Source organism: Schistocerca gregaria, chromosome 1 (assembly GCF_023897955.1).
Source record: "Schistocerca gregaria isolate iqSchGreg1 chromosome 1, iqSchGreg1.2, whole genome shotgun sequence".
NCBI lineage: Eukaryota > Metazoa > Arthropoda > Insecta > Orthoptera > Acrididae > Schistocerca > Schistocerca gregaria.
The window spans coordinates 167,152,011-167,178,301 of record NC_064920.1 but is presented as its reverse complement, the minus strand read 5'-3'; the positions used below and the strand labels follow the sequence as shown (position 1 = coordinate 167,178,301).

The following is a 26,291-nucleotide window of genomic DNA, read 5'->3' as shown; positions in this document are numbered from 1 at the left end:
AATTCACCCTCTGGTGTAAACTCTAATAGAGAAAATATTGTGTTACCCGAGAATGGGAGGGGGTCTTCAAGTCTGAAATATCAGATAAGGAACTATGTGGCAAAAATTACTAAACTAAAATACATTTAAAAACAGAACAGGGCGTTGTTACAAATAAAATCACTTACCAATCTGAGGTCATCCTCACCCCAACGCTTTCATGGAACCAAAAGTTCCGTGTGAAAAGGACGAAAGGGACCTAAAAAAATCCGAAAAAGACGGACATCATGACCAGACACCAAACGTTACCAGATTATTGAAACATGTAAAACGCAATGAAAATTGGGGTGAGAGGTAAATCATATGTTGTGTGAAATTACTAACATAAATTCCATACAAACCGTTGCCCCAAACGACGAACAGGAAAAGTAATAGTAAATATTAGCCATGAGTACTGAGATTGCGCGCGACCCATATCGCAGGCTGTTGAGCGGTTTCTTCATTTTGCAAAATCAGAAGTAACAGTGTGGTTTGGTGTGATATCTCCAAGACAGGGATTGTTGGACCTTACTTATCTCAAGATGGAGGAACCACAGTTACTATGGTATTCCGAAGGCACTGTCATATCAGCGCGCTTCGTCGAAAAGTTAAACACCTTTCTTCGTCCAGAACTCGGAAGGCGTCGAATGAACATGAGAAAAATGTGGTTCCAACAGGACGGTGCGACAGTTCACACGGCGAGGCATCCATTGAAATGGTTCGCTACATGTCATTTCACGATTTGATGATGATCCTTAGCCCCAACGCTCGCCCGATCTATGGCTCTGTGACTTCTTTTTGTGCGGCTACTTGAAATCAGGAGTGTACTTGAACAAGCCCAGCATCTTTGATGACATCAAGATTTCCATTCGTCATGAAACTTACTCAATGAACTGTTGGAGACAGCGGTATGCCACTTTCAGAAGAGGATCCAAATTTGTGTCCGTCAAGAATGATTTCAAAAATGCAGGATCTTTTTACCTAAAACGAGGTTTCAGTTATTTGGTGGTTGAAAACATGCGTTTCCTCTGTTCCATTCTGATTTACATATACATCTACATGGATACTCTGCAAATCACAGCTGAGTGCCTGCCAGAGAGTCCATCGAACCACGATCACAATAATTCTCTATTATTCCAATTAATAATAATAATAATAATAATAATAATGTTGTTGTTGTTGTTGTTGTTTCTCCCTATGTAGGTCGGCATCAACAAAATATTTTCGAATTCGGAGGAGAAAGTTGATGACTGAAGTTTCGTGAGAAGATTCCGTCGCAACGAAAAAGGCCTTTGTTTTACTGACGTCCATTCCAAATGCCGTATCGTGGCAATGACACTCTTCTCCTATTTCGCGATGTACTCTATTAATCCTAATCCCACACCGAGCGGCAGTTCTCTTAAAGAGGACCGACAAGCGTAGTGTAGTCTCTTTAGTAGGTCTGTTGCATCTTTCCAACAAAACGCAGTCTTTGATTCGCCCCACTACATGCTCTTTCCAATTTAAGTTGCTTGTAAATATAATTTCTATGTATTTAGTTGAATTTATAGCCTTTAGACTTGACTGATTTACGGTGTAACCGAAGTTTAACGGATTCATTTTAGCACTCATGGTTCAAATGTCTCTGAGCACTATGAGACTTAACTTCTGAGGTCATCAGTGCCCTAGAACTTAGAACTACTTAAACATAACTAACCTAAGGACATCACACACATCCATGCCCGAGGCAGGATTCGAACCAGCGACCGTAGCGGTCGTGCGGTTCCAAACTGTAGCGCCTAGAACCGCTCGGCCACAACGACCGGCCTAGCACTCATGTGGATGACCTCACACTTTTCGTTATTTAGGGGCAATTTTGGCACCATAGAGATATCTTTTCTAAATCGTTTGGTAACTTTTTTTGATCTGCTGATGACTTTACTTGATGACAAACGACACCGTTATCCGCAAACAACGCAAGACAGCTGCTCAGACTGATCGTTTACACAGATAAGGAACAGGAGAGTACCTATAACACTACCCTGGGGAACACCAAAAATCATTTCTGTTTTACTACGAACTGGAATAGAAGCCGCTTGTGAAGTACAGTGTCCAAGGCCTTCTGGAAATCTACACATACAGAATCAATTTGTAATCCCTTTTCGATAACATCCAACACTTCATGTGTGGAAAGAGCTAGCTTCGTTTTCACACGAACGATATTTCCTAAACCCGTGTTGACTGTGTGTCAACAGACCGTTCTCTTCAAGGTAATTCATAATGGTCCGAGCGGTTCTAGGGCCTTCAGTCCGGAACCACGCGGTTGCTACAAGCGCAGGTTTGAATCGTTCCTCGGACATGGATGTGTGTGACGTCCTCAGGTTAGTTAGGTTTACGTAGTTCTAGGTCTAGGGGACTGATGACCTCAGATGTTAAATCTCTTAGTGCTTAGAACCATTTGCACCATTTTGTAATTCATAATGTTCGAACACAACATACCGGGTGATCAAAAAGTCAGTATAAATTTGAAAAATGAATAAATCACGGAATAATGTAGATAGACAGGTACAAATTGACACACATGCTTGGAATGACATGCCGTTTTATTAGAACCAAAACAATACAAAAGTTCAAAAAATAACCTGCCGATGGCGCTTCATCTGATCAGAATAGCAATAATTAGCATAACAAAGTAAGACAAAGCAAAGATGATGTTCTTTACAGGAAATGCTCAATATGTCCATCATTCCTCAACAATAGCTGTAGTCGAGGCATAATGTTGTGAACAGCACTGTAAAGCATGTCCGGAGTTGTGGTGAGGCATTAGCGTCGGATGTTGTCTTTCAGCATCCCTAGAGATGTCGGTCGATAACGATAGACTTGCGATTAAAGCTAACCCCAAAGCCAATAATCGCACGGACTGAGGTCTGGGGATCTGGGAGGCCGAGCATAACGAAAGTGGAAGTTGAGAACACAATCATCACCAAACGACGCGCGCAAGACATCTTACACGCATCTAGCAATACTTGTTTTTTGTTCTAATAAAACCCCATGTCATTCGAAGGATGTGTGTCAATTTTTACCTCTCTATCTACATTACTCCGTGGTTTATTAAGTTTTCAAAGTTATACTGACATTTTGATCACCCGGTATATACAGAACTCCTGCTGCAGATGTAGAGCCATGCTCACACTGATTGCTCGACCAGTGTCGTGTGCGGCGAGGTGAAGGCGAGACGAGGTGAGGCAGGAGCCGGTGGGAGCAGCGAGCCGCCTGGCCGGAAGCAGAGCGTGCCAGCAGCGTCACCGTTACGGCGCTCCGGCAGCGGACAACGGGACGCCACGCACCCAGCCGGCCCGGCCCAGCACACACGGGCGCTCCTGCGTGCGTCGCCTCACAAGCGACGCGCCACTATCTCCAGCACTGGTCAACGACTCCGGGCACCGCAGCTGAAATCTGCCCGCAGACGGCCAACGGCCCACCTGCCACCGCCAGCCCACGAGCCATCCGCACTACGGTTACGCACAATGCACGTGTCCACAGAGTCGTTGACTTTACTCGCATGCGCATACACAGATACGCGAAACGCACGAGGCTTTTCAATTTCTTTCTGGGAAATACTGCCACAGGATTAAATTAAAAGCTTCTCTAAACAGCCGGTTCCCGAGATCTTTCAGTTCATTTAATGAGGTCCGGACAGGTTGGCAGTTCCAAACTTCCATAATGAGTTTTCACTCTGCAGCGGAGTGTGCGCTGATATGAAACTTCCTGGCAGATTAAAACTGTGTGCCGGACCGAGACTCAAACTCGGGACCTTTGCCTTTGGCGGGCAAGTGCTCTACCAACTGAGAACTTGACCGCGAAAGACAAAGGTCCCGAGTTCGAGTCTCGGTCCGGCACACAGTTTTAATTCTGCCAGGAAGTTTCATATCAGCGCACACTCCGCTGCAGAGTGAGAATCTCATTCTGGAAACATCCCCCAGGCTGTGGCTAAGCCATGTCTCTGCAATATCCTTTCTTTGGTTCAAATGGCTATGAGCACTATGGGACTTATCATCTCAGGCCATCAGTCCCATAGAACTTAGAACTACTTAAACCTAACTAACCTGCGAAAGTAGCGGTCGCGCGGATCCAGACTGAAGCGCCTAGAACCGCTCGGCCACCACGGCCGGCTATCCTTTCTTTCAGTAGTTCTGCAACGTTCGCAGGAGAGCTTCTGTAAAGTTTGGAAGGTAGGAGACGAGGTACTGGCAGAAGTACAGCTGTGAGGACGGGTCGTAAGTCGTGCTTGGGTACCTCAGTTGGTAGAGCACTTGCCCGCGAAAGACAAAGGTCCCAAAATCTGTCATGCTCACAGCCAAAAAAACGTATGCCCAGTAGTGATTTTTTTCCTTTCTTCCTCATTTTTGTACTATATTGTCTAGGATACAAGCATTACTTAGTAGAAAGTGCCAAGTACTAATGATTTTTTTAAAATGATTTCCTATACTATGTGCCCTATAAAATTTATATTGTTTACTCACACTTTCCTCTCCGCTTCTCTTATATAATATGACATAATTTTGTTCCTTCTTCTTCAATTTATGTACAATCTGTAGGACATGTAAAAAAAATACAAATTCTTCCACTTCTGCTTCCTCATACTGTCCCACCTAACAGTGCAAAATAGAGGAAGAGATCAATCCAGAATACACAATGTGAATGTGGCATCACAAATGCATGACAGAAATTTGAACTCAAAATCAATGTGTCGATACTACGTATAAATTATTGTGCCTGTCCTGCAATGCTTTACCAAAACAAAAAGAAAACGACAAATGGCCATGTAAAAGGGTTCAAGGACAACAATAAGAGAAAAACGAGAAGAATATACAAACGAAAACCTATAAAATGGCCGGAGTGGCCGAGCGGTTCTAGGCGCTTCACTCTGGAACCGCGCGACCGCCACAGTCGCAGGTTCGATTCCTGCCTCGGGCATGGATGTTTGTGAAGTCCTTGGGTTAGTTAAGTTTAAGTAGTTTTAAGTTCTAAGGGACTGATGACCTCAGAAGTTAAGTCGCATAGTGCTCAGAGCCATTTGAACAATTTTTGAAACTATAAAATGACAGTAATGTTAACCAACTCTAGAAATAGGATAATAGAATGAAATGTCTCTTTATTTAAATGTATCGTTTGGTAATATATTTAAATAAATATATAGGTAAAAAAAGTTCGAGTCTCGGTCCGACACACAGTTTTAATCTGCCAGGAAGTTTCAGTTCCAAACTTAGTTATATGAAACATACCTTTTATTAAACTACTGGGGATAAAAATGTGTTAAAAATATGGCTAGTAGGTTACACATTTCTAACCACTTTAATAAATGGATTTCAACAAATACTGATCAGTTTTAAGATAATTATTTTTGTACAATGTGGACATCAAAATAAGGAACTGTCTACATTTTTCTATGCACGTAAGACTCTGCCTTATTTGAGATATACAAAATAGGAAACCCCTGTGTTAAAATATGCAAAGTAACCGCTTAGTGTATCCTTTAAATTTGAACAAATTCTGGCAAGCAGCAGCTGATAAAAAGTACACTTTTGTCTTAAATATACAAGTTACAGAAAATAGACAATGCATTCCAGTTGCAGTTACGCCGACGATACCGCCTACTGGCGCTCTGGTACCTCAACAGTGTCCGAACTCTCGCCACAGACTACATTCGATAAGCTTGAAAGATGGATGTGTAATTGGAGAAGCAAGCCAAATCCCATTAAAAGCCAATTCATTCTTTTCCGACATACGCATCTCTGCCAGAAACGAAACCTAACACCCTAAAAGTAATACTTTGGAACAAAGAAATCCATCCGAAAAACACGGCCCGATATCTAAGCTGGCAACCGCACACCTCTGTTACTATAGATAAAGAGCGCGCCCGAATGAACTGGATAAAACTGATAAAAGGAAAGTTCTACGGCGCCCCCTCCTGGGTCACAGTCCACACCTACAGTTGCTTCGTCAGGCCAGTACTTGAGTACGCGGCAATAAGCTGGATAAACTGAAACTCAATCTAACCGAATTCAGGCACATGACAGCCGCAACCTCCGTATTGCCGGACGACTTAACCCCAACACCACCACTGCATACGTCCATACCAAAACAAACACCATCCCAATCCCGCAAAGACGCCAATTCCAAATCGCAAACTACGGATCCCAACGACTAGCAACAAATGGACTAATACAGGACATCTTAACGACTAAACATTGGAAATTCAGGTCCCCCCCCCCCCCCCCCTGTGAGTATCCACTCCCTACATACACAATACCAAAATGCATCCACTAGCACATACCAGAGCACACCGCACCTGTCCTACACATCATACAGGAAATAGAAGAGTGATCGATAGCAGGCACCTCACAATAATCAACTCAGGGCCACAATATAGATAAGAAAAAGGAAAGGAAAAGGTTACATCAACCAGAAAGAGAACAAAAGAGAAAGAATAATGCAAGTAACCTATGCTACAACAACAGCCAGAATAAGAACAAAAAGATGCAAGAATAGAACGGAACTTATGCTACAACTGAATATTCGATCCGCCCTAGCTGAGGTTTTGGTGGTTTTCCTCCAGCTGTAAGGCAAATGTTTAGGCGAGTATTCCCACCAAAAAAGAAAATAAAATAATATAGTATACTACAGAATATTCAGAAAAGAAAACATACTCTCATCAAGAAATGGAATGAAACCCAATAAAAAGAAAAATAGTTCCCATTTGAATAAATAAACGGAGCCCCACCAGTATAACATTCCATCCTCCATGGCTGAAAAGCGGATTTCATCGCGCAACAACAGCCTCATGTTCTCCATCCCAGAGACGTGGAAAAAAAATTGCCTAACATAGGTTGTCTGCATCTTCTTCCTTATCATCTTGCAATGTCCTTTATCACGCTTGTCTGCGTTGTCTTGCCCTTGTTTCAAGATTTCTAATAACTGTCTCTGAAACTCTAAATCTTTCTTTATCTAAATTTAACGTTTGTTTCACTGTGAAACGACCCGCAGTTTGTAGCATTCTAGGCGACTATTTTTTGGAACAAGAAAAGTGTGCTTCTTGTCGATTTTCCTGAGCATGCCAAACAATAAACTGTGCAAGCTATTGTGCAGCTTTGGAAAACTTAAGAAGACCAATTCAGAATAAGCACTGAGGAAAATTGAGGTCACGAATTTTGTTCTTGCACAACAACAATCGACAACACACGGTAAATGGCACTCGAGAAGCACTCGATGCTTTTTTTCTAATCGAAAATGTTTCCTCATTCTCCGTACAGTGCGTGACAACCATCTGTTCCCAACGATGGAGAAGCGAGTCGCAACGCAACGCCTTTACGACGACGCGGAACTCCGGAAAGTCTGGTTGAAGTCTCAGGCGGAAGAATTTTATGACAATGGAATTTCAAAGGTCGTTCGCCATTATGGTAAATAAATAAATTCGTGTGCAGACTATGCTGAAAAGTAGTATTTAAGTGACGCATTCAATGAATAAAAATTTTTTCGCATACTTCTTTTAATACCGAAACGGCATCTATTTTTTCTATAGCCCTCGTAGAATAGACTAATGTAAAGGTTTTTGACTCTCTCCCTCTCTCTCTCTCTCTCTGATATTATATTACTTAGAAAGAAACTATGTTTTTAAGGAAATTAAGTATGGTGATGTTCAAAATAAACATACACCTTCCTTACAACGTTTGTTACGTTACTGAAATATACAGTGTCGGATGTGTGTAGAAATGCGCCTCTGGAATTATTTCATTCGTTTTCTAGCAGACATTATTTCAAAAATGTATTTAAATGTCTACTAGGTAGCAGTCAGAAACATAATCAGGCGTAGACAGTATCAGTCCACAGCTTCCTTTTGTTGTGGAAGTGACGTCTTTCAGCTTTATTTTAAAAAAATTACCTTTCCACGCAATACATTGGCAGTAGAGGTTCGATTTAAAGGCAACAACTCAATTCACTTCCAAAAAGGGAAAGTAGCGGTATACGAGTTTTTTTCATTAAGATTTTTTGGTGTTGTTGGCCAATACCCCGCATATGAAAACGTGAATCCGAACCATAAATGCGATATTGCAGAATCTGGTGTCACAATAATATGAAATGTTATTCATAGCGCACATCTATTTACTTTGGTAAATGGAATAAGAGTCAGCTGAAATAAGGCGTATCCATTCAGACAAAGACAAGAGGCTTAAGCCTTAGAAATTAGATCTGGCGTTCTGTCGTATATCAGTGTCGTCCATGCACAACATTTCGGCAACGTGACTCGTCTTCTTCATCCGGTGTTACCTGAGATAGCTCGTTAGTGGGGCGGATCCAACATTTATACCCACTGCCTGGTGAAATATGGTACTACGTCTCTATCTCAATAGGAAGCCGAGCTCTCAGCACGCTACCTTTCTTTTGAGGAAGTTTGCTTTTTGATACTTCGGCACACAGTATAGCATCGTCAGAGAAGAATCTGACAGTGCTGTTGATCCTGCCTGATAAATAATTTATATATCTGACATGAAGTTTCCACGGGTGTGATCGACTTTTTGAAACTCTCTATGCGGTGAAGTAGGTTAAGATCCCAGGAATAACGCACTGCAGCAGCCATTCATCATGGTGGGCCCTAGTTTGAGAGTAATTGACGAAAAAAAATTCGGAATTTTGTGTGATAATCAATAGGGTTAAAACCTTGCAGAAGATAGTTTGGTTGTGTGATGTAATGGATAGGATAGCAACTTCGCATGCAGGAAGTTGTGGGTTCTAAATCTCATAGGATACAGTATTTCTTTTTTTGTTTTTAAGTCTTTATCGGGTTTTGATCATCATTTTCATTCAGTTAATTGATTTAAATGTAATTTTTAATTTCATTCCTTTGTCACTTAATTTTAATCACACCATCAACTTCCACATTTGGCCTCATTTTTCTATCACTGTTCCTCCACTTGAAATCTTTGCCCATGTGTTTTTAATTAATTTTATGTATTAATTTTTATTTAACGTCTTTTGTTTTATCACCCCGTTCTTTCGTCCATGCTATTGCGTTCATTATATGTATCCCTCATTTTTGTTGAATTTCGTTTTACTTATAGGTTTAAATTTTCATCTGCATTATTTTGTCCACAGTACAGTAGGTATTTACGTTACGTTTTACATGTTTGCATGACGATTACCGTCCAAAAACATTGTCCATCTGGTAATGAAAAATAAATTTTTCACGCCATTGCACAGTCAAAATACGTAAATAGATTATTTATTCTTTCGTTTTCTGACTGATAGATCGCAATTTTCAAACCAATGGGTATTGCAATTAAATTCACAGTCACAAAAATTCCGATTGGAAAAAGAATGATGCAAAGAAAAAATGCAACAAACGAAAACTTTCATTCGGTGTGACAAAGGAATGGAAGTATAGCATTACATTTAAATCAATTAAATGAATAAAACTGATGAGCACAATGATTTTGATAAAGATTGAAAATTACGAAAGAACTAACAGCGCTTGATAAGATTCGAACCCACAACCTCCTGCATGTGAAGCTGTTATCCTATCCATTACACCACGCATCGAAACTACACAACGTTCATTATTTAACGCTATCGAGTTACTCGCAAAGGAGGGCTCACCAGGGTGAATGGTTGCAATGTGTGATACCTAGGACCTAAACCTACATCACCGTACGATAGTTTCAAAAAATCGCTTGCGCCGCTGGGGACCTCCTTGTGAGGACATTAGAGGCTCTATTTCGCTTCCTCGGCGCTTGCCCGATGTAGCTGCCCTTTCTGTAGAACATTCGCCGTACTTAATGTACTAGCTACAATGAGTCAAATATTCCCCGAATCAATCACATATTTGCGAAGCTATCACTAATGATCGATCGTATCTATGACATGGTAGGATTGAACGGCCTTAAACAATCTAAGTAGACGGAATCTACCTGTTTCCTAAATCGTTTGTTTGTGATGTATCGTGCGTGTGTGTTTTGGTGCTTTCGTATATAAACGATTTTTTACAGTCTGATGCTTTTTGTAAATGGGGGATGTGAAAGTGAGCCCTCTAGCAATTCCACTGATTATTCACTGAAACATCTTACACTCGAAGTAGTAGCTTCGCGATTCAAAGTCTAACGTAGTTTTAATTTCCCCCGTGAGCCTCCATTGCTGGTCTCGTTTCTGACATCGCAGGCGCGCCAATCTCGGGCTAGTTACGTAATCAAGCCGTCGTCATCTCTGCTTCAGATTTGTCCTGCTTACGGAACACGAGACACTATTTACGCCCGCACGTCGTAACACTCCTCTGCTCGTGCTGACTGGGTAGCCACGGCACCGACGAAAGCTCCGAAGTTATTCAATGACGAACAAGAAAAGGGGCAAAGTTTCTCTCTGACACTGGTGCATGGCGGTTCGCAGTCGAAAAGTACACTCAGGCCATTGCTAAGAAATTCCCCTGCGACCATTTGCATAATTTATTCCGTGAACATTCCGTTTAGCTACAGGCGTATTCCCTCCCTTCAGCTCACTGGGCAACGGGCCAGCTTTAAGAGTTCAGACACACTCTTCCAACTTCTTTGTTTCACTTATTCATCCTAATCTTTGTTACACAAGAAAAGTAGTCAAATACATCCTTAGTATAAAATAAAAATAACTGGCATCTCTTTTTAGTATAACGTCATTATTTATTATGATGGCACTTTATTTTTGAAGTTAGTATTTTCTTCCTGTTGTACTATTGTTTGGTCCCACTGCAAGATGGTTGGAATGGCTATGAGCACTATGGGACTTATCATCGGAGGTCATCAGTATGTCCGAGGCAGGACTCGAACCTGCGACCGTAGCAGTCGCGCGGTTCCGGCCTGAAGCGCCTAGAACCGTTCCGCCACCGCGGCCGGCCCACTGTGTTCAGTGTTATTTGTGCCCAATAGAAAAATGGGAATGAGCGCCCTCGTCTCATACATTTGGAAAAAAATGAGATATTTTTGTTATTTTCATCTAAAAATATTGTACAAAAGTACCTGATTAACAAATAACTTTATACAAATGAAATGACACAACCTCAAAGACTTTACGGTCTCATACAGATATTGTTTATGTATATAGACTGAGGCGGCGAGTGAAAATTTGTAGCTGGCTGGAGTGGACGAGCGTTTCTAGGCGCTATAGTCTGGAACCGCGCGACGGCTACGGTCGCAGGTTCGAATCCTGCCTCGGGCATGGATGTGTGGGATGTCCTTCGGTTAGTTAAGTTTAAGTTGTACTTAGATCCAAGTGACTGATGAACTCAGGTGTTAAGTCCCATAGTGCTCAGAGCCATTTGAACCATTTCGAAAATTTGCACCAAGGTTGGGAATCGAACCCGGGTCTTCTGTTTACTAGACTGGTGCATTAGGCACTAAGCCATCTTGGCACAGCAGTTCACACAATTGCACGGATTACCCTAGCATGCCTTCTCTCCCTCCTTGATTCACCGAGAGCGCAGTGGCCGACAGCCTTCACTTAACGACCGATAGCAGCGTTTGCTTAGACAACGGACAAGCAACATTTCGTGAAATAACCGCAGAAATCAACGTGGGACGTACAACGAACGTATCCGTTAGGACATTGCGGCGAAACCTGGCACTGATGGGCTACGGCAGCAGACGACCAACGCGTGTACCTTTGCACGACACTGCCTTCAGCAACTCTCCTGAGCTCGTGACCATATCTGTTGGGACTCTGGACGACTGGAAAACCGTGGTCTGGTCAAAAGAGTCCCGATTTCAGCTTGTAAAAGCCGATGCTAGGGTTCGAGTGTGACGCAGACTGCAGGAAGCCATGGACCGATGCTGTCAACAAGACACTGTGCAAGCTGATTGGGGCTCCATTATGGTGTGTGACATGTTTAAAACAGTGGACTGGGTCCTCTGGTCCAATTAGACCTACTATTGACTGGAAACGGTTATGTTCGTCAACTCCGAGAACATCTGCAGCAATTCATGGACTTCATGTATCCAAAGAAACGATGGAACTTTTGTGGATGACAATGCGCCATGTCACAGGGCCACAACTCTTTGTGACTGACGAACACTGAACAATTCGAGCGAATGATTTGGCCACCCAGATCGCCCGACATGAATCTCACTGAACATTTATCACGCCGGTCGCTGTGGTCGAGCGGTTCTAGGCGCTTCAGTCCGGAATCGCGCTGCTGCTACGGTCGCAGGTTGGAATCCTGCCTCGGGCATGGATGTGTGTAATGTCCTTAGGTTGGTTAGGTTTAAGTAGTTCTAAGTCTAGGGGACAGATGACCTCAGATGTTAAGTCCCATAGTGCTTAGAGCCATCTGAACCATTTTGGAACATTTATCGGACGTAATCGAGAGGTCAGTTCGTGCCCAAATCCTGCACCGGCAAAACTTGCGCAGTTACAGATGTTACAGAGGCAGCATGATTTAATATTTCCACAGAGGGCTTCCAACGACTTCCTGGGTCCAAGCCAAGTCGCGCTGCTGCACTGCGACGGGTAGAATAAAGTCCGACACGATATTAGGCGGTATGCCATGAGCTTTTTCACTTCAGTGTACATCATCGTTTGACACATAGTTCTGGAATGTGACTATATAAGGCCTGGGCATTGAATTGCGTGAAAAACTTGACGTTTTATAAATGGAACATCGATTTCTTGAGGAATCGAGAGTGATGATTACTTATTTCTGTACATTTCGTTAACAGAAAGAAAGATCCTATATCATTTAGCTACAATATAGCAGGTCAGCAACTGGAAGCAGTTAATTCCATAAATTATCTGGGAGTAGGCATTAGGAGTAATTTAAAATCGAATGATCATATAAAGTTGATCGTCGGTAAAGCAGATGCCAGACTAAGATTCATTCGAAGAATCGTAAGGAAATGCAATCCGTAAACAAACGAGGTAGGTTACAGTACACTTTTCGCCCACTGCTTAAATACTGCTTACCGGTGTGCGATCCGTACCAGATAGGGTTGATAGAGGAGATAGAGAAGATCCCTCCGCCACACACCGTCGGGTGGCTTGCGGAGTGTGGATGATATAGATGTAGAACAGCAGCCGGTATTGTGATTTTATCCCATAAAACAGATCAGAATAAAGATGTAACGCTAAACTGCATTCTACCTCAGAACGCTAATTTTTAGGAGGTCGGATGAATCAGAAGGGTGCAGCGGGAGTAAAAATCATGATGTATAGTGTGCAGTTAGGATTGGAGTCAAAAATACCTCTCATTGAACCTGAAATTAGCGCTTTGTTATCTGTTACATATCCTATGACGAAACCAGGCGGTATGTCGCTGTAGGAGAGCGATAAGTTGGGTGATCGCGGACTGTGTTAATATGCTGTATTACGCGACAAAATATATTGCAGTATACAGCCAGCCTAATCGGATTCGTATATAAAATAATTTAGACTGTAAGTCCTAACTGAAATGATACAAATATGTATGTGAAAGCATGCTGATGGCACCTAATTGACAAGTCCTCAAACTATCGTTTCCCTGCGAAATGCCGCGCTGGGTAGCCGAGCGGTTTGTGACGTCTTGTCACGGTCCGCGCAGCTTCGCCAGTCGCAGGTTCCAGTCCTCCCTCGGTCGTGTGTGTGTGTGTGTGTGTGTGTGTGTGTGTGTGTGTGTGTGTGTGTGTGTGTGTGTCGTCTTTAGCGTAAGTTAGTTTGTTAGGTTAAGTTGTGTGTAAGCTTTGGAATGGATGACCTCAGCAGAAAATGGATGACCTTGCCACAAATTTCCAACTCCCTACGGAAACGTAAAATAAATCTACGTGTTACCGGCTAAACCCGATTTTTGGATGAACTAGTTTCGCCTACGTCAAACTCGTTCATCCTGTTATCGATAGGATTAAATAGTTTACCCTAGGTCGAATCGGTTTAGCCTAGTTAGAATTTACATGGTTTAGGATAAACTGGTACGCGGCTGGTCCCGGCGGAGGTTCGAGTCCTCCCTCGGGCATGGGTGTGTGTGTTTGTCCGTAGGATAATTTTGGTTAAGTAGTGTGTAAGCTTAGGGACTGTTGACCTTAGCAGTCAAGTCCCATAAGATTTCACACACATTTGAACATTTGAACATAGACTTGTACGTCCTAGCCTGAACTTATTTCAATTAGTTTGTATCCTCTATAAGCTTTTCAAAGTAAACTGAATAAAAAAATAGAAATAAAATAGTCCATATGATTCATTAAAGTTACTTATTAACTAATCAGTAATTTCACATCTATCACTAGATCAGCTTACATATATCCATCCACAGAAATCACCTTATCTGCAGTTTGCTTATTTACTTATTTTTGCAAGGTTTACTTTCTTGGCACTTAGAATTGGAGACTACTTTGTTTTTCTTACAATTGCATTTGTTTGTTGTACAGTTTTGCATGCAACAGCATTTCACGAAGCCTTGCCCTGATCCAACACAATGTTTTGCGGCTGCAGACCTTAAAGATATTTCAATATCCTGGTAAATATCTCCCACATCTAAAAACTTCTGAATGCAGACGTCGAAAACAGTTCTAAAATAGTAAAAAAATAATCAAACCAAATATTTTTTTAATATTCTATTACAAAAAATTACGGATTATTTTAATAAAATTACACTTCCAATAATGTTTTTAAATTACGCCATGTTTGGTGCCAACTTTGTAGAGGCCCTTATCAGTCTTTTCAAGTATTACTCCAATTATGTTTCGAAGGTCACTTCTGCCTTTATCTACATCTGGAAAAGGTATGGTTACGTTGTCTCCAATGTCAGCTGGTGAATGGGATTTGTCAGGGGAAGCTTTCATTCTTTTAGCTTTTTTTTTTTTCTTTCGTAATTTTTCTAGCATTCTGAATGTCGTCTGTGTCAATTTTCACAATATTATCATCATCACTGTCTTCGTACTGTTCACTACTGCTGTCATCTTTGATTTCCTTCTTTAGGTCATCTTCATCCTGAATATATTTTATGATTTCTTGAGGCAACGAGGAAGTGGGAAGTCCCACTCTATGTTCGATTCCTAATAATAGCAAAGGTATGTAAGGTGACTGTTTTATGCCAGAGTGGTAAGCTCGATTTTTCATTAATTGGACGTACCTTAATCCTTCCCACCGCTTCGTCCAACTGATGTCCTTTAACCAAGAACTTATCACATTTTCAATGTCTTGGTTGGCACGTTCAACAGAACCCTGACTTTGGCTGTCCCCTGGTTTTCCATGCACAATTTTCAGTTCTGACCAATGTTTTGCGAGTTCACTTGTAACATTATCGACAAATGCTCTGCCGTTATCGGATTGAAGAATGCACGGCTCCCCTACAGTTAGTAATATGTCATTCAAATGATAAGCCATTTCCTCAGCCCACTTTCATGTTGACGCGGGAAGGAGCACAAATTTTGTGAGATGGTCTTGGTAAACTAGAATAAATTTTAAATTCCTGTATGGTTGTGTTTGGAAATCAATCAAATAGACTTGGCATCTGCTACTCATTTCCGAATGGAGGATTGGATTGGAAACTAGCCCTCTTTACTCTTTTGTTGACAAACCTCACACAACAATATATATATATATATATATATATATATATATATATATATATATATATATATATATATATATATATGCATATTATTTCATTTGTGATATTGAATTTTTTTTATGTCTCGGCTAACATCCTATATCGACCACCATGACCCACATCGTAAAGTTCATCACCTGGAACAAAGTATTTTATATTCCCTTCCCATAGTGCAATGAGTTTTTTCACATCACCAATTTTAAAAACAGCAAATCGTTTCAGTATTTTTATGTAATGATGTTCTTTTTTCCAGATTTTTCGCGTTTTACTTTTTTAACCAAATCCGCATATTCGTCTACTGATAGCACACTGTAATGAGAAGACTTTTTGCTTTCACTCTATAAAAATTCCTCCAGAAACTTTTCTCTCCACAGCTTTTGATTGGCTTGTCTACTACACGAAGGCTCATCCATGATGAAATGCCTCACAATAATTATACTAGGATTATCATAAAATGTTTTAAACGCAGCCAGCAACTTAATGCGCGCTCTCGTCGATGCAAAAACCCGTTCAAAACAGAGACCAGTGCGAGCGAAGAGCGGTTGAGAGGCGCGAGCCAGAGATGATTCGGGGATTCCCCGTTCGCACAGACAGTGACATGGGTTCCGACTAGGCAAAATTAGTTCAGACTAGGACGTACCAGTTTATCCTAAAGCATGTAAATTCTAACTAGGATAAACCGATTCGACCTACGCTAAACTGTTTTATCCCGCCGGTAACACGATGAACGAGTTTGACCTAGGCGAAACTAGTTCACCCTAAAATCTGGTTTGACCGGTAACAGGATACGAATCCGTATCGCTCTGTCAGATAACACGAAAACCGGCTTCGCTGCCGACTATGGGAATACAACGTTACTGCGACTTTTATTACGCTTGCCGTTTTTTCTTTCTGGGTAACACTCCTATTTCATCACTTTACGGTGTTCACTTCGCTTCACATATTCAGGGCTTAGAAAGATTTAAACATTAACCCCGCACTGGTAGGCGTGTTACAAGCTCTACATACTAAGCATGAGTTGTGTGGCTGTTGCTCATATGTTTTTGATGTCTAGTATCTCGCTGGCGAACAGTTCCGATGAAGAGAGCGTGAAATTAATGGAACACGATGCGAAAGTTTGGAACTGTTCTGTACAGCTGCCAGGGAACAAATCTGAATATTCGACGCAGTTAATGCGTGACTGTGGCTGCGTTCCAAAAGCAGGTCTTTAAACTGCCCGACGAGCCTCTAGCATAAAAAAGGTCTGACATCACTACAAAAATAAAACGCCATTCCCCAACATGTTTTTAGACAACTACTTTTACTTTTGTGTGCGGTATGAGTCTCACAATATTCAGCTCTTGTTTTTCTTAATATGAGACATACGCCGTTCCATGTTCTTGATGATGCCTGTGTTTAGACACACAGCACACAAACAGCGCACTTGTCAGAGTAACGGCAGTTATTTGTCAGGAATGTATTCAACACATACTATTTCTTTGTAGTCGGAATGTGGGCCGCCTGTGTGCACAAGGAAGGAAGCACATATGTTAAAGACTTATCTGGATAGCCAAGAAGGTTCTCCCCACAAAAACGACGCGAGATACACAGATATCGCGCGCAGTGTGAAACATATGTCTCAATTCCGCCCAGGCACATGACAGAAATTTAAGTTTTATCGTTTTGTTTTATTTTTTTGAAACTGTTTATAAACAGATATATACGAGAGGAATTCTCATTTCTTTTCTGCATGGTTACATGATAAATTATTACATGAAAACCATGTTGAACTACTGGTTGAAATGGCTCTGAGCTCTATGGGACTCAACTTCTGAGGTCATCAGTCCCCTAGAACTTAGATCTACTTAAACCTAACTAACCTAAGGACACCACACACATCCATGAACAAGGCTGGATTCGAACCCGTCGGAGGTTCGAATCCTCCCTCGGTTGTGTGTGTGTGTGTGTGTGTGTGTGTGTGTGTGTGTGTGTGTGTGTGTGTGTGTGTGTGTGTGTGTTGTCCTTATCGTAAGTTAGTTTAAATTAGATTAAGTGATGTGTAAGCCTAAGGACCGTTGACCTCAGCAGTTTGGTCCCATGGAGCTCACCACAAATTTCGAAATGCTGTTGCGTGTTAGAACGCTTACAGGCTGCTCTAAGATAGAATATGTATTATGTACATACTACGAATGTATGTAACTCCTGTCATGGTATTCTTTGGTAATTGTTACGCCTCGTAAATAAAAGGTGGTTTTTACTAACAAGCGGATAAAAAAATCCGAAATATCAATTAGCCACAGCAGCAGTGCTAAAATTTTGTCTATTTAAATAAAACCTTTTTAAGGAGAGCGAAATTTTATTCATAAAATTTGCATTGCTTTGAAATATTGCTTTATTATAGAAAAAGAGAAAAGCGATTAGTGCTATTGTAATAACAATGCCGACAGAAAGGAGCAACAAACACATGGCTCACTTATTGGTACAGCACTCCTGAAACAATAACGTACCTATTACCATGTGACGTGACCTATTAGATGATACGAGTGTACATGTAATGTGCAAGACTTGCCCCATTTGGTCATCGAGTAAAACTGAAGTGATATCAGGTGTTCCCCAGGGAAGCGTCCTGGGACCTCTACTGTTCCTGATCTATATAAATGACCTGGGTGACAATCTGAGCAGTTCTCTTAGACTGTTCGCAGATGATGCTGTAATTTACCGTCTAGTAAGGTCATCCGAAGACCAGTATCAGTTGCAAAGCGATTTAGAAAAGATTGCTGTATGGTGTGTCAGGTGGCAGTTGACGCTAAATAACGAAAAGTGTGAGATGATCCACATGAGTTCCAAAAGAAATCCGTTGGAATTCGATTACTCGATAAATAGTACAATTCTCAAGGCTGTCAATTCAACTAAGTACCTGGGTGTTAAAATTACGAACAACTTCAGTTGGAAGGACCACATAGATAATATTGTTGGGAAGGCGAGCCAAAGGTTGCGTTTCATTGGCAGGACACTTAGAAGATGCAACAAGTCCACTAAAGAGACAGCTTACACTACACTCGTTCGTGCTCTGTTAGAATATTGCTGCGCGGTGTGGGATCCTTACCAGGTGGGATTGACGGAGGACATCGAAAGGGTGCAAAAAAGGGCAGCTCGCTTTGTATTATCACGTTATAGGGGAGAGAATGTGGCAGATATGATACACGAGTTGAGATGGAAGTCATTACAGCATAGACGTTTTTCGTCGCGGCGAGACCTTTTTACGAAATTTCAGTCACCAACTTTCTCTTCCGAATGCGAAAATATTTTGTTGAGCCCAACCTACATAGGTAGGAATGATCATCAAAATAAAATAAGAGAAATCAAAGCTCGAACAGAAAGGTTTAGGTGTTCGTTTTTCCCGCTCGCTGTTCGGGAGTGGAATAGTAGAGAGATAGTATGATTGTGGTTCGATGAACCCTCTGCCAAGCACTTAAATGTGAATTGCAGAGTAGTCATGTAGATGTAGATGTAGATGTCTATATGACAGTTCCTCACTGTGGTCATCGGACAATAATTCTATTACAGAATGGCAACATCGCTGGTCTGTATTTTACGAAATACGGTATCAGTGACATACAAAGGTCCATTTCCGTTAAAAGATTAGAAACTGGAGAGGCCAATACGAACTTGTAACATAGAACAAGGACAAAACTAATCAGTTCATTCATAGTTACAATAAAAATTGAATGCAGCTGATCCGCTACCTGCGTTGCATAACATATCTCTGCTTGCAGCCCTTGGATACGGACAATTTAACACAAAAAATAGAGTTCTTCAGTCTCTCTTTTCACCCTTTAGCAGTGATTGTTCGTAACATCCAAGGAGCGGTGTCATACCCGATTAAAACATGATTTGCGAGCAGAGTTTCCAAAAATTAGAATCAACAGGACATTACTGATGATTTTTTTACACTATTCAACCACTTGTCTTTTTTGAGAAAAGTAGTGAACGGTGAACGGATTAAGTTTTCTTTTATTTTCATATTTAATTTAATATACTTATTCTACATGTCCTCAAAGCATCGGAGTTTAAATTTTTCCATTTATGTTAAATTTGTACGTGTATCAAGGAAATAATAAGAACACAAAACCGAGAATCGATTATTTCAGAAACCGGTTACTTTGAGCGTTTTTAACAGCCAGGTAGTTGAAAAAAACAACGATATAACCAAAAACCGGTTGTTTCAGAGATAACTGTCATCCCTAATCAACGCCGACCATTCAGCTACGGAGGCTAACAGATGAGTATGTAGCAAGGCCAAAAACACTCAGGTATATTGAATCACCTTAACATACTCTTCACTGCATTGCACGCAGGAAGAAGGAACATAAAAACATTAGGTTTATTTGAGAAAGTTTAAGAATGTGGTAATATCTAATAGTTCCTGTAGCGAAGACCATCGTGTTCGATCTATGGTTTTGACGTATTGTACTCCATCTGAAGCAGTGATCTGAGCAGCAGTTGGCACCACAGTGACACAACGAACTGTTACAAATCAGTTACTTCAAGGATAGCTCCGAGACAGACGCCCCGTAGTGTGCCATTTGCGACTTCAGTGGTCTCAAGTGAGAGGTCATTGGAGGGCAGGGTGGAAGTCTGTCGAGTTTTCTGATGAAAGCTAGTTCTGCCTCGCTGACGATTATGCCTGTGTTGGTTAGAAGGAGGCCAGCTAAGGGCCTGCAACCAATATATCTTCGTATTAGACACATTGGACCTACACCTGGATTTATGTCTGAGGTGCTATAATCATATGACAGCAGGAGCACTTTCGTGGTTATCCAAGGGCACTCTGACCGCATATTTGTTGGTCAGTCTGGTGACGGGGCCTTTTGTGCTGCCATTCATTCCAACAGGGTAACGCTCGCCCACATACCGCTGATGTAAACCAATACGCTCTACAGATTGTCGATATGCTGCCTTGGCCTACTCGATCATCACATCTGTCTCCAGTCAAGAAGATATAGAACATCAGTGGACAACTCCAGCGCCATAAACAAACAGCAGTAACCGTCCCTGTTTCGATCGACTAAGGGTAACAGGCGTTCCACAAACTGACGTCCGCCACCCGTACAACATAATGCATGTACGTTTGCATGCTTGCATTCAGTATTCTAATGGTTGCACCGGTTATTAATGTATCAGTATTTCAAATTTTACATGTCTTATCTCGTGCTTACATTAACCTGTAATCTCGCATTGTTATCATTTAAATATGTTATGCTGGTTATTTCATTACTCTACATTAATTATTTTTCGGTATTACGAGTTTTTCTGCCAATGTTGTGATATTTATTTTTAAGCTTCTATTCGTTGATGATTGGCGGCCTAGGTGGCCGAGCGGTTCTAGGCGCTACAGTCTGGAACCGCGAGACCGCTACGGTCGCAGGTTCGAATCCTGCCTCGGGCATGGATGTGTGTGCTGTCCTTAGGTTAGTTAGGTTTAAGTAGTTCGATGTTCTACGAGACTGATGACCTCAGAAGTTAAGTCCCATAGTACTCAGAGCCATTTCAACCATTTTTTCGTTGACGATTCACGATGATACAGGAGAAAATATAGGTTGAATAGACAAGAAGAAGGGGACCCTGGAAAAATCTCCAAGACGACGTAAAGAGATGGACGTTATAGCAACTATCCTTCTAGGTGACGTTTGTTTTCGCCAGCCACAGGTTTTAAAACGAGTAATCGCTCGTCTAGTCGACAAAAAGCTTGCCTATACCGCTGATTTTTCCGATGGGCGTTGCGTCAAGTTTTTGCAGGCTTGTTTCCACCTGGAAGTCATGCGACTCACTTGTCAGTACGCACCACACGTGGCCCTTCCCTAGACGTATCGGTTTTCTTACTGTGGTTTACGGGTCGGCCACTTGAGTTTCAAACTCACCTTGATACATATCTTGCCAATCAGAATAAGGGTAGACGTTGCCGTCTTCGTGGTTGTTGGTTACTGAAACGAGGTGGAGGGTGCTGTGTAAATGCGATTCGCCTGATCTTGTGTGTGTGTCACATGTTTCTCAAAAGAATGGTAGATTTTTAAGTCAGCCAACGCACATTTGTGCGAAATTGAGACCAACTGTTTCATTTGTGTAATAACGTCAATTGGGCATCTTTATTGGCATTGTTATGTCATACGGTGCAAATGTGATTGTCAGACTCTAGACTGAATTTCTAATGTTATGTTTTGATGACGTAATTAATCATTCGTGCTGGAAACAGATACTGAAATCGCACACTCTTTTCTATTCGCATATACATTGTATACATCATAACGCGTAAAATTCTACAATTACGATCATTGTTACAGTCCATTCACTCATTGTCTTGGCTGTTTTTATTCATAAACCACTTCAAAATTTTTCCGCAAAAAGATAGTTGTTGCGCAGGCAGATATCGCAGAAGTTTTTCCAAGTCCCTGGTTGTATTAGACTTAATCTGAAACGTTCCTGGTGACTAAATGGTTCAAATGGCACTATGGGACTTAATATCTGAGGTCATCAGTCCCCTAGACTTGGAACTACTTAAACCTAACTAACCTAAGGACATCACACACATCCATACCCAAGGCAGTATTCGAACCAGCGAGCGTAGTAGCAGCGCGGTTCCGGACTGAATCACATAGAACCGCTCGGTCACAACGGCCGGCCCTAGTGAATAGGATAGTTTTTCTGGGCGCAGTCAACGGATCACATTAAATGTAGAGACGACGAATGTGATTAATTAGTCCACTGATCGGTGTGGAAGCAGTAATACAATCCTTCCGTGTATCATCAAAGCCATAAGTGCGTATACAGAATGACAACTTCCCCCGTCTTCCAAAATTTATCATCAGACATTCTGGCCTACCTGTAGTACGGCTGCCACCATGACTAAGTCTCGTGTACGAGTATTTCAGTAGCAGCAACGTGTCTACCAGGACATTTGTCTGGTTTCGAACTGGTAAATACTACTGCCAACCAATAATGCAAGGTACGTTTAACGGCCTGTAGTATCTGGATAACAAAGACAACAATATGAAACTATCAAAACAATTGCAGCATATTGTTTTCTAGTGAACACTACTGGCAATGCTGTCTCGTGGTGCGAGTAGAAAGTATTAAATGACAGGCAGCGCTGTCAGAGATATTATCCAAATTTCAGTTTCAAACGGGCGTGAGTACCGACTGATGCCCTTTTACTTTCAAAAGTGCATGAAACACTGTCTGATATCCTGTAAAAACAACATTATTTTTCAGAATATTATAAAACGTACACTAGCTTGTGGGGCGGCGAAGAAGTTGTCGAATGAGTTGTTTGAATGTTCATTTCACGTAACAGACTATTGCCGATGCAACATATGTAGGACGGCGAAGAAGTCGTTGTTTAATGTTGAATGAAAGTTGAACATTGCCACCTTAAATCACGCGAGCCTGGCAACTAATTTGGTGGCCAGTCAGAAAGCGAAGGGAAACTTACTGACCTTAGTTCCCAGTCTGCACGGCCACATTCCTGTACAGCCCAGCTAAACGAAAAATATCCATAGTTCTTCACGGGATTAGGGCTGCTTCAATAAAATTTAAAGTTCCAAACAAGATTTTATTATCTTAAAGGCTCACACAAATTACTCGAAACTTCTGAAAATGCTAAAGACATTAAATATTGTTAATTCAGCCAATCGTTTAATAGTTCAGAGGCGACTTCTACAGCAAGTTCCTCCCGAATAGTTCATTACTCTAACGGTGCTCTATTAATAGTTCGCAATAATGTTAAAAAAAAAAAAAAGATTAATGCTCGCCTTAAAAGTGGAGTTAGTCACCACTTGCCACGCGGAATTATACTTCACACGGACGGCACAATAACAGTTTGTTACCGAAGTCTAAACGATCCAGGACGGTGTACAGTCCTCGCGATTTTCAATGTCCGTTTACATTGCTAAGTACGCGCATGTCACAGCCCGCTATGACGTCACCCGAGGCGAGGCGCGATCGGACGTTAAGCTCGCGTGGACTAGGCGTTGGTCTAATGCGGAGTGAGCTTCCTACTGCCTCTGCCGCTCTTTTTATATAGCTCCGGCGCGTACCGCCAAGAGAGCATCTGTTCTTTCCGTTCATATGCAGATGCCTGCGGCCTCCAAATGACCGCTATCTCAGGCACATAATCTTAAATATCACATTTAATAATAGCTTTACAAACTTCTCAATTTTTGTATACATACATCTGAGCAGTACAGAAGCACGTAGAAAATCTCAGCCCGCTAAAATTAAAACTTTACTCTCTAGAATTTTTACAATGGAACTAACGGTAGATTGTTACCTCTGAACCATAGCTTTATCAAGACTTGTATCAGCTGTTAATTATGCTACAAGACTAAAACTTGGTGTAGCTTTGTTAATTGTCCTATCTGATCATTGGTCTTAAAGAATTTGTTTTATCATTAAAATTTAAAGTACTTAATCTATAATGCTTATGTACATTTTACTCACAAAAGTAGTTTTTACTAAATTACTAAAAAACTAGAAGAGGTAACTGATTGCGATATTCCCATTATTATTATTAGGGTGAACTGAAGCATCCTACCAATTTTCAATATTGTAGCTCTATTATTTCGCGCCTCTGATTTTTCCGAAAAACGCGGATTCTGGAGTCAATTTTAGTTTTATGGTTTTGGAAACCAGCACCACTCATTAATGACTTCTTACTGCACCTTCTCACCAAATTTTGGCTTCCTAGCGTCATTATTTAGCGCCTCCTATTTTTCTTTCAAAACGTGAATTTTACGTAAACTACTAATTTTATAACATTAAGATTTGTTACCTGAAACATTATTACATAGAACTATACTTTAACAAAGTTTTACACACAAATCTTAATTTTTACTTTTATGTTAAATGTGGTGCAATACTATATGCAGGCGCGTTACGATGACGTGACGCTACTAGCAGTGAACTAGGGTAAGTCCCGTGCACTCGCTCGCCTCTGTATCTTATACATGATACAGCGCTTGCTTTGCTTCAAGCTGACGGACTGATACTTCTTTAATGTCGGTTTGCGCAGTTACAAATGTAGTATCTGAAGCAAATAGCAAACTCCAAATCACCAAATTACAGACTACCTTTTGAGAATACCGGGCGAAGAAAGAATTCGCACTTGGCGGTCGGCATACGATTCCTCAATCCAATTCAACACCAGAATTATCTAGCAAAACCTAGTCCCGGCAATAGGTTTGATAGATACGAAATTTAAAAAACGAGGCTCTGGTAAAGATGGAACGGCATGCAGCGTGACCAAGAACATTTAGCATGAAATTTGCAATGTACTAGAGCCGTCCCATTAGCTCAGTGAGACGACGCAATGCCTTGGGGATCGGTTTTGCAGATTCGCCTATGTTCGAGTCACGTTCAAGCTTAACTTTAATTTTTCAGGTAAAGCATCAAATTGTATCCAGTTTACACCTCCACAATGCGGTACCTTGTGTATTTCTTTCTGTTATTGTTACCTTTGGCTGGCTCTGAGCACTATGGGACTTAACTTCTAAGGTCATCAGTCTCCTAGAACTTAGAACTACTTAAACCTAACTAACCTAAGGGCATCACGCACATCCATGCCCGAGGCAGGATTCGAACCTGCGACCTTAGCGGTCTCGCGGTTCCGGACTGTAGTCCCTACTCCGGCCGGCATTGTTACCATTATTTAAACATTAAATTTAAACACTAAGGCATAACAAACTTCCTACAGACATAAGCGTCCACTTCGTTTCGTCCATGATAAAAATAAAGCCAACAGAAAATAATAGTGGATCTAGTAACACCGTCTGTATCGAAAGTGGTACAAAAAAAACACAATAGGTAGGGTATACTAGATTTCACATCATGCTACACACATCAGTTCCATTCTGCACAAACACGAACGACCAATGTTCAGTTTAGACAAGATGTTCAAAACGATCACCTTGTATTTGCAAACACTTCGCTGTCGGCCGCTGTGGCCGAGCGGTTCTAGGCGCTTCAGTCCGGAACCGCGCAGCTGCTACGGTCGCAGGTTCGTATCCTGCCTCGTGCATGGATGTGTGTGATGTCCTTAGGTTAGTTAGGTTTAAGTAGTTCTAAGCCTAGGGGACTGATGATCTCAAATGTCAAGTCCCATAGTGCTTAGAGCCATTTGAACCATTTAGAGCTGAACATTTCGCCGCTCGCTGGATCATTGTTTGCTGGGTACTACGCAACACACCTGCATCCACCATTGTCGAAGCGACATGCATGCGAGCTGTTAGGTAGGTCGTATACATCCACGGGTGGAGCACTATAAACTTAAAAACCCAGTGGGTTAAAGTCTGTGGAACGTGGAGGCCAGAACACTGCAGCTTCGAGACCAGCCAATTTCCCTGAAAACGCTTCATTTAAACAGTTGGCACATTCATTCCAAACCGTGGCAGTATACCACCATGCTGAAAGAATAGCTGCGCTGAACACCAAGTGGGACGTTTTCAACAGCGTCAGGCAAAGTATTGCAAAGAAACGTACGATACAGGGGCCCATTCAAATTGTCCGGCAATAGGTATGGGCCCAAAAGCACTTCTCCCAAAATTCCAGCCCACACAAGTTTACGCCAAGGAGCGCCTGAAAGCCACATTCACGGTTGACATGTGGGTTGTCCTCCAGCCCACACAGGTTTACGCCAAGGAGTGCCTGAAAGCCACATTCACGGTTG

At 41.6% G+C, this 26,291-nt stretch overlaps 1 protein-coding gene across 3 annotated transcripts in view; it reads right to left on the bottom strand.

Annotated features, from left to right (window-relative positions):
• Nucleotides 1-26,291, bottom strand: part of LOC126336125 (protein-tyrosine sulfotransferase-like) — an 859,377-nt gene that overhangs the window by 616,842 nt on the left and 216,244 nt on the right. For 2 of the 3 annotated variants that reach the window (XM_049999633.1, XM_049999618.1), the window contains exon 3: nt 168-238. The exons of the other annotated variant lie outside the window; for it this stretch is intronic. The gene's annotated coding sequence lies outside the window, so the exon portion shown is untranslated. The remainder of the gene's footprint in view (nt 1-167; nt 239-26,291) is intronic. 3 annotated transcript variants of the gene reach the window in all.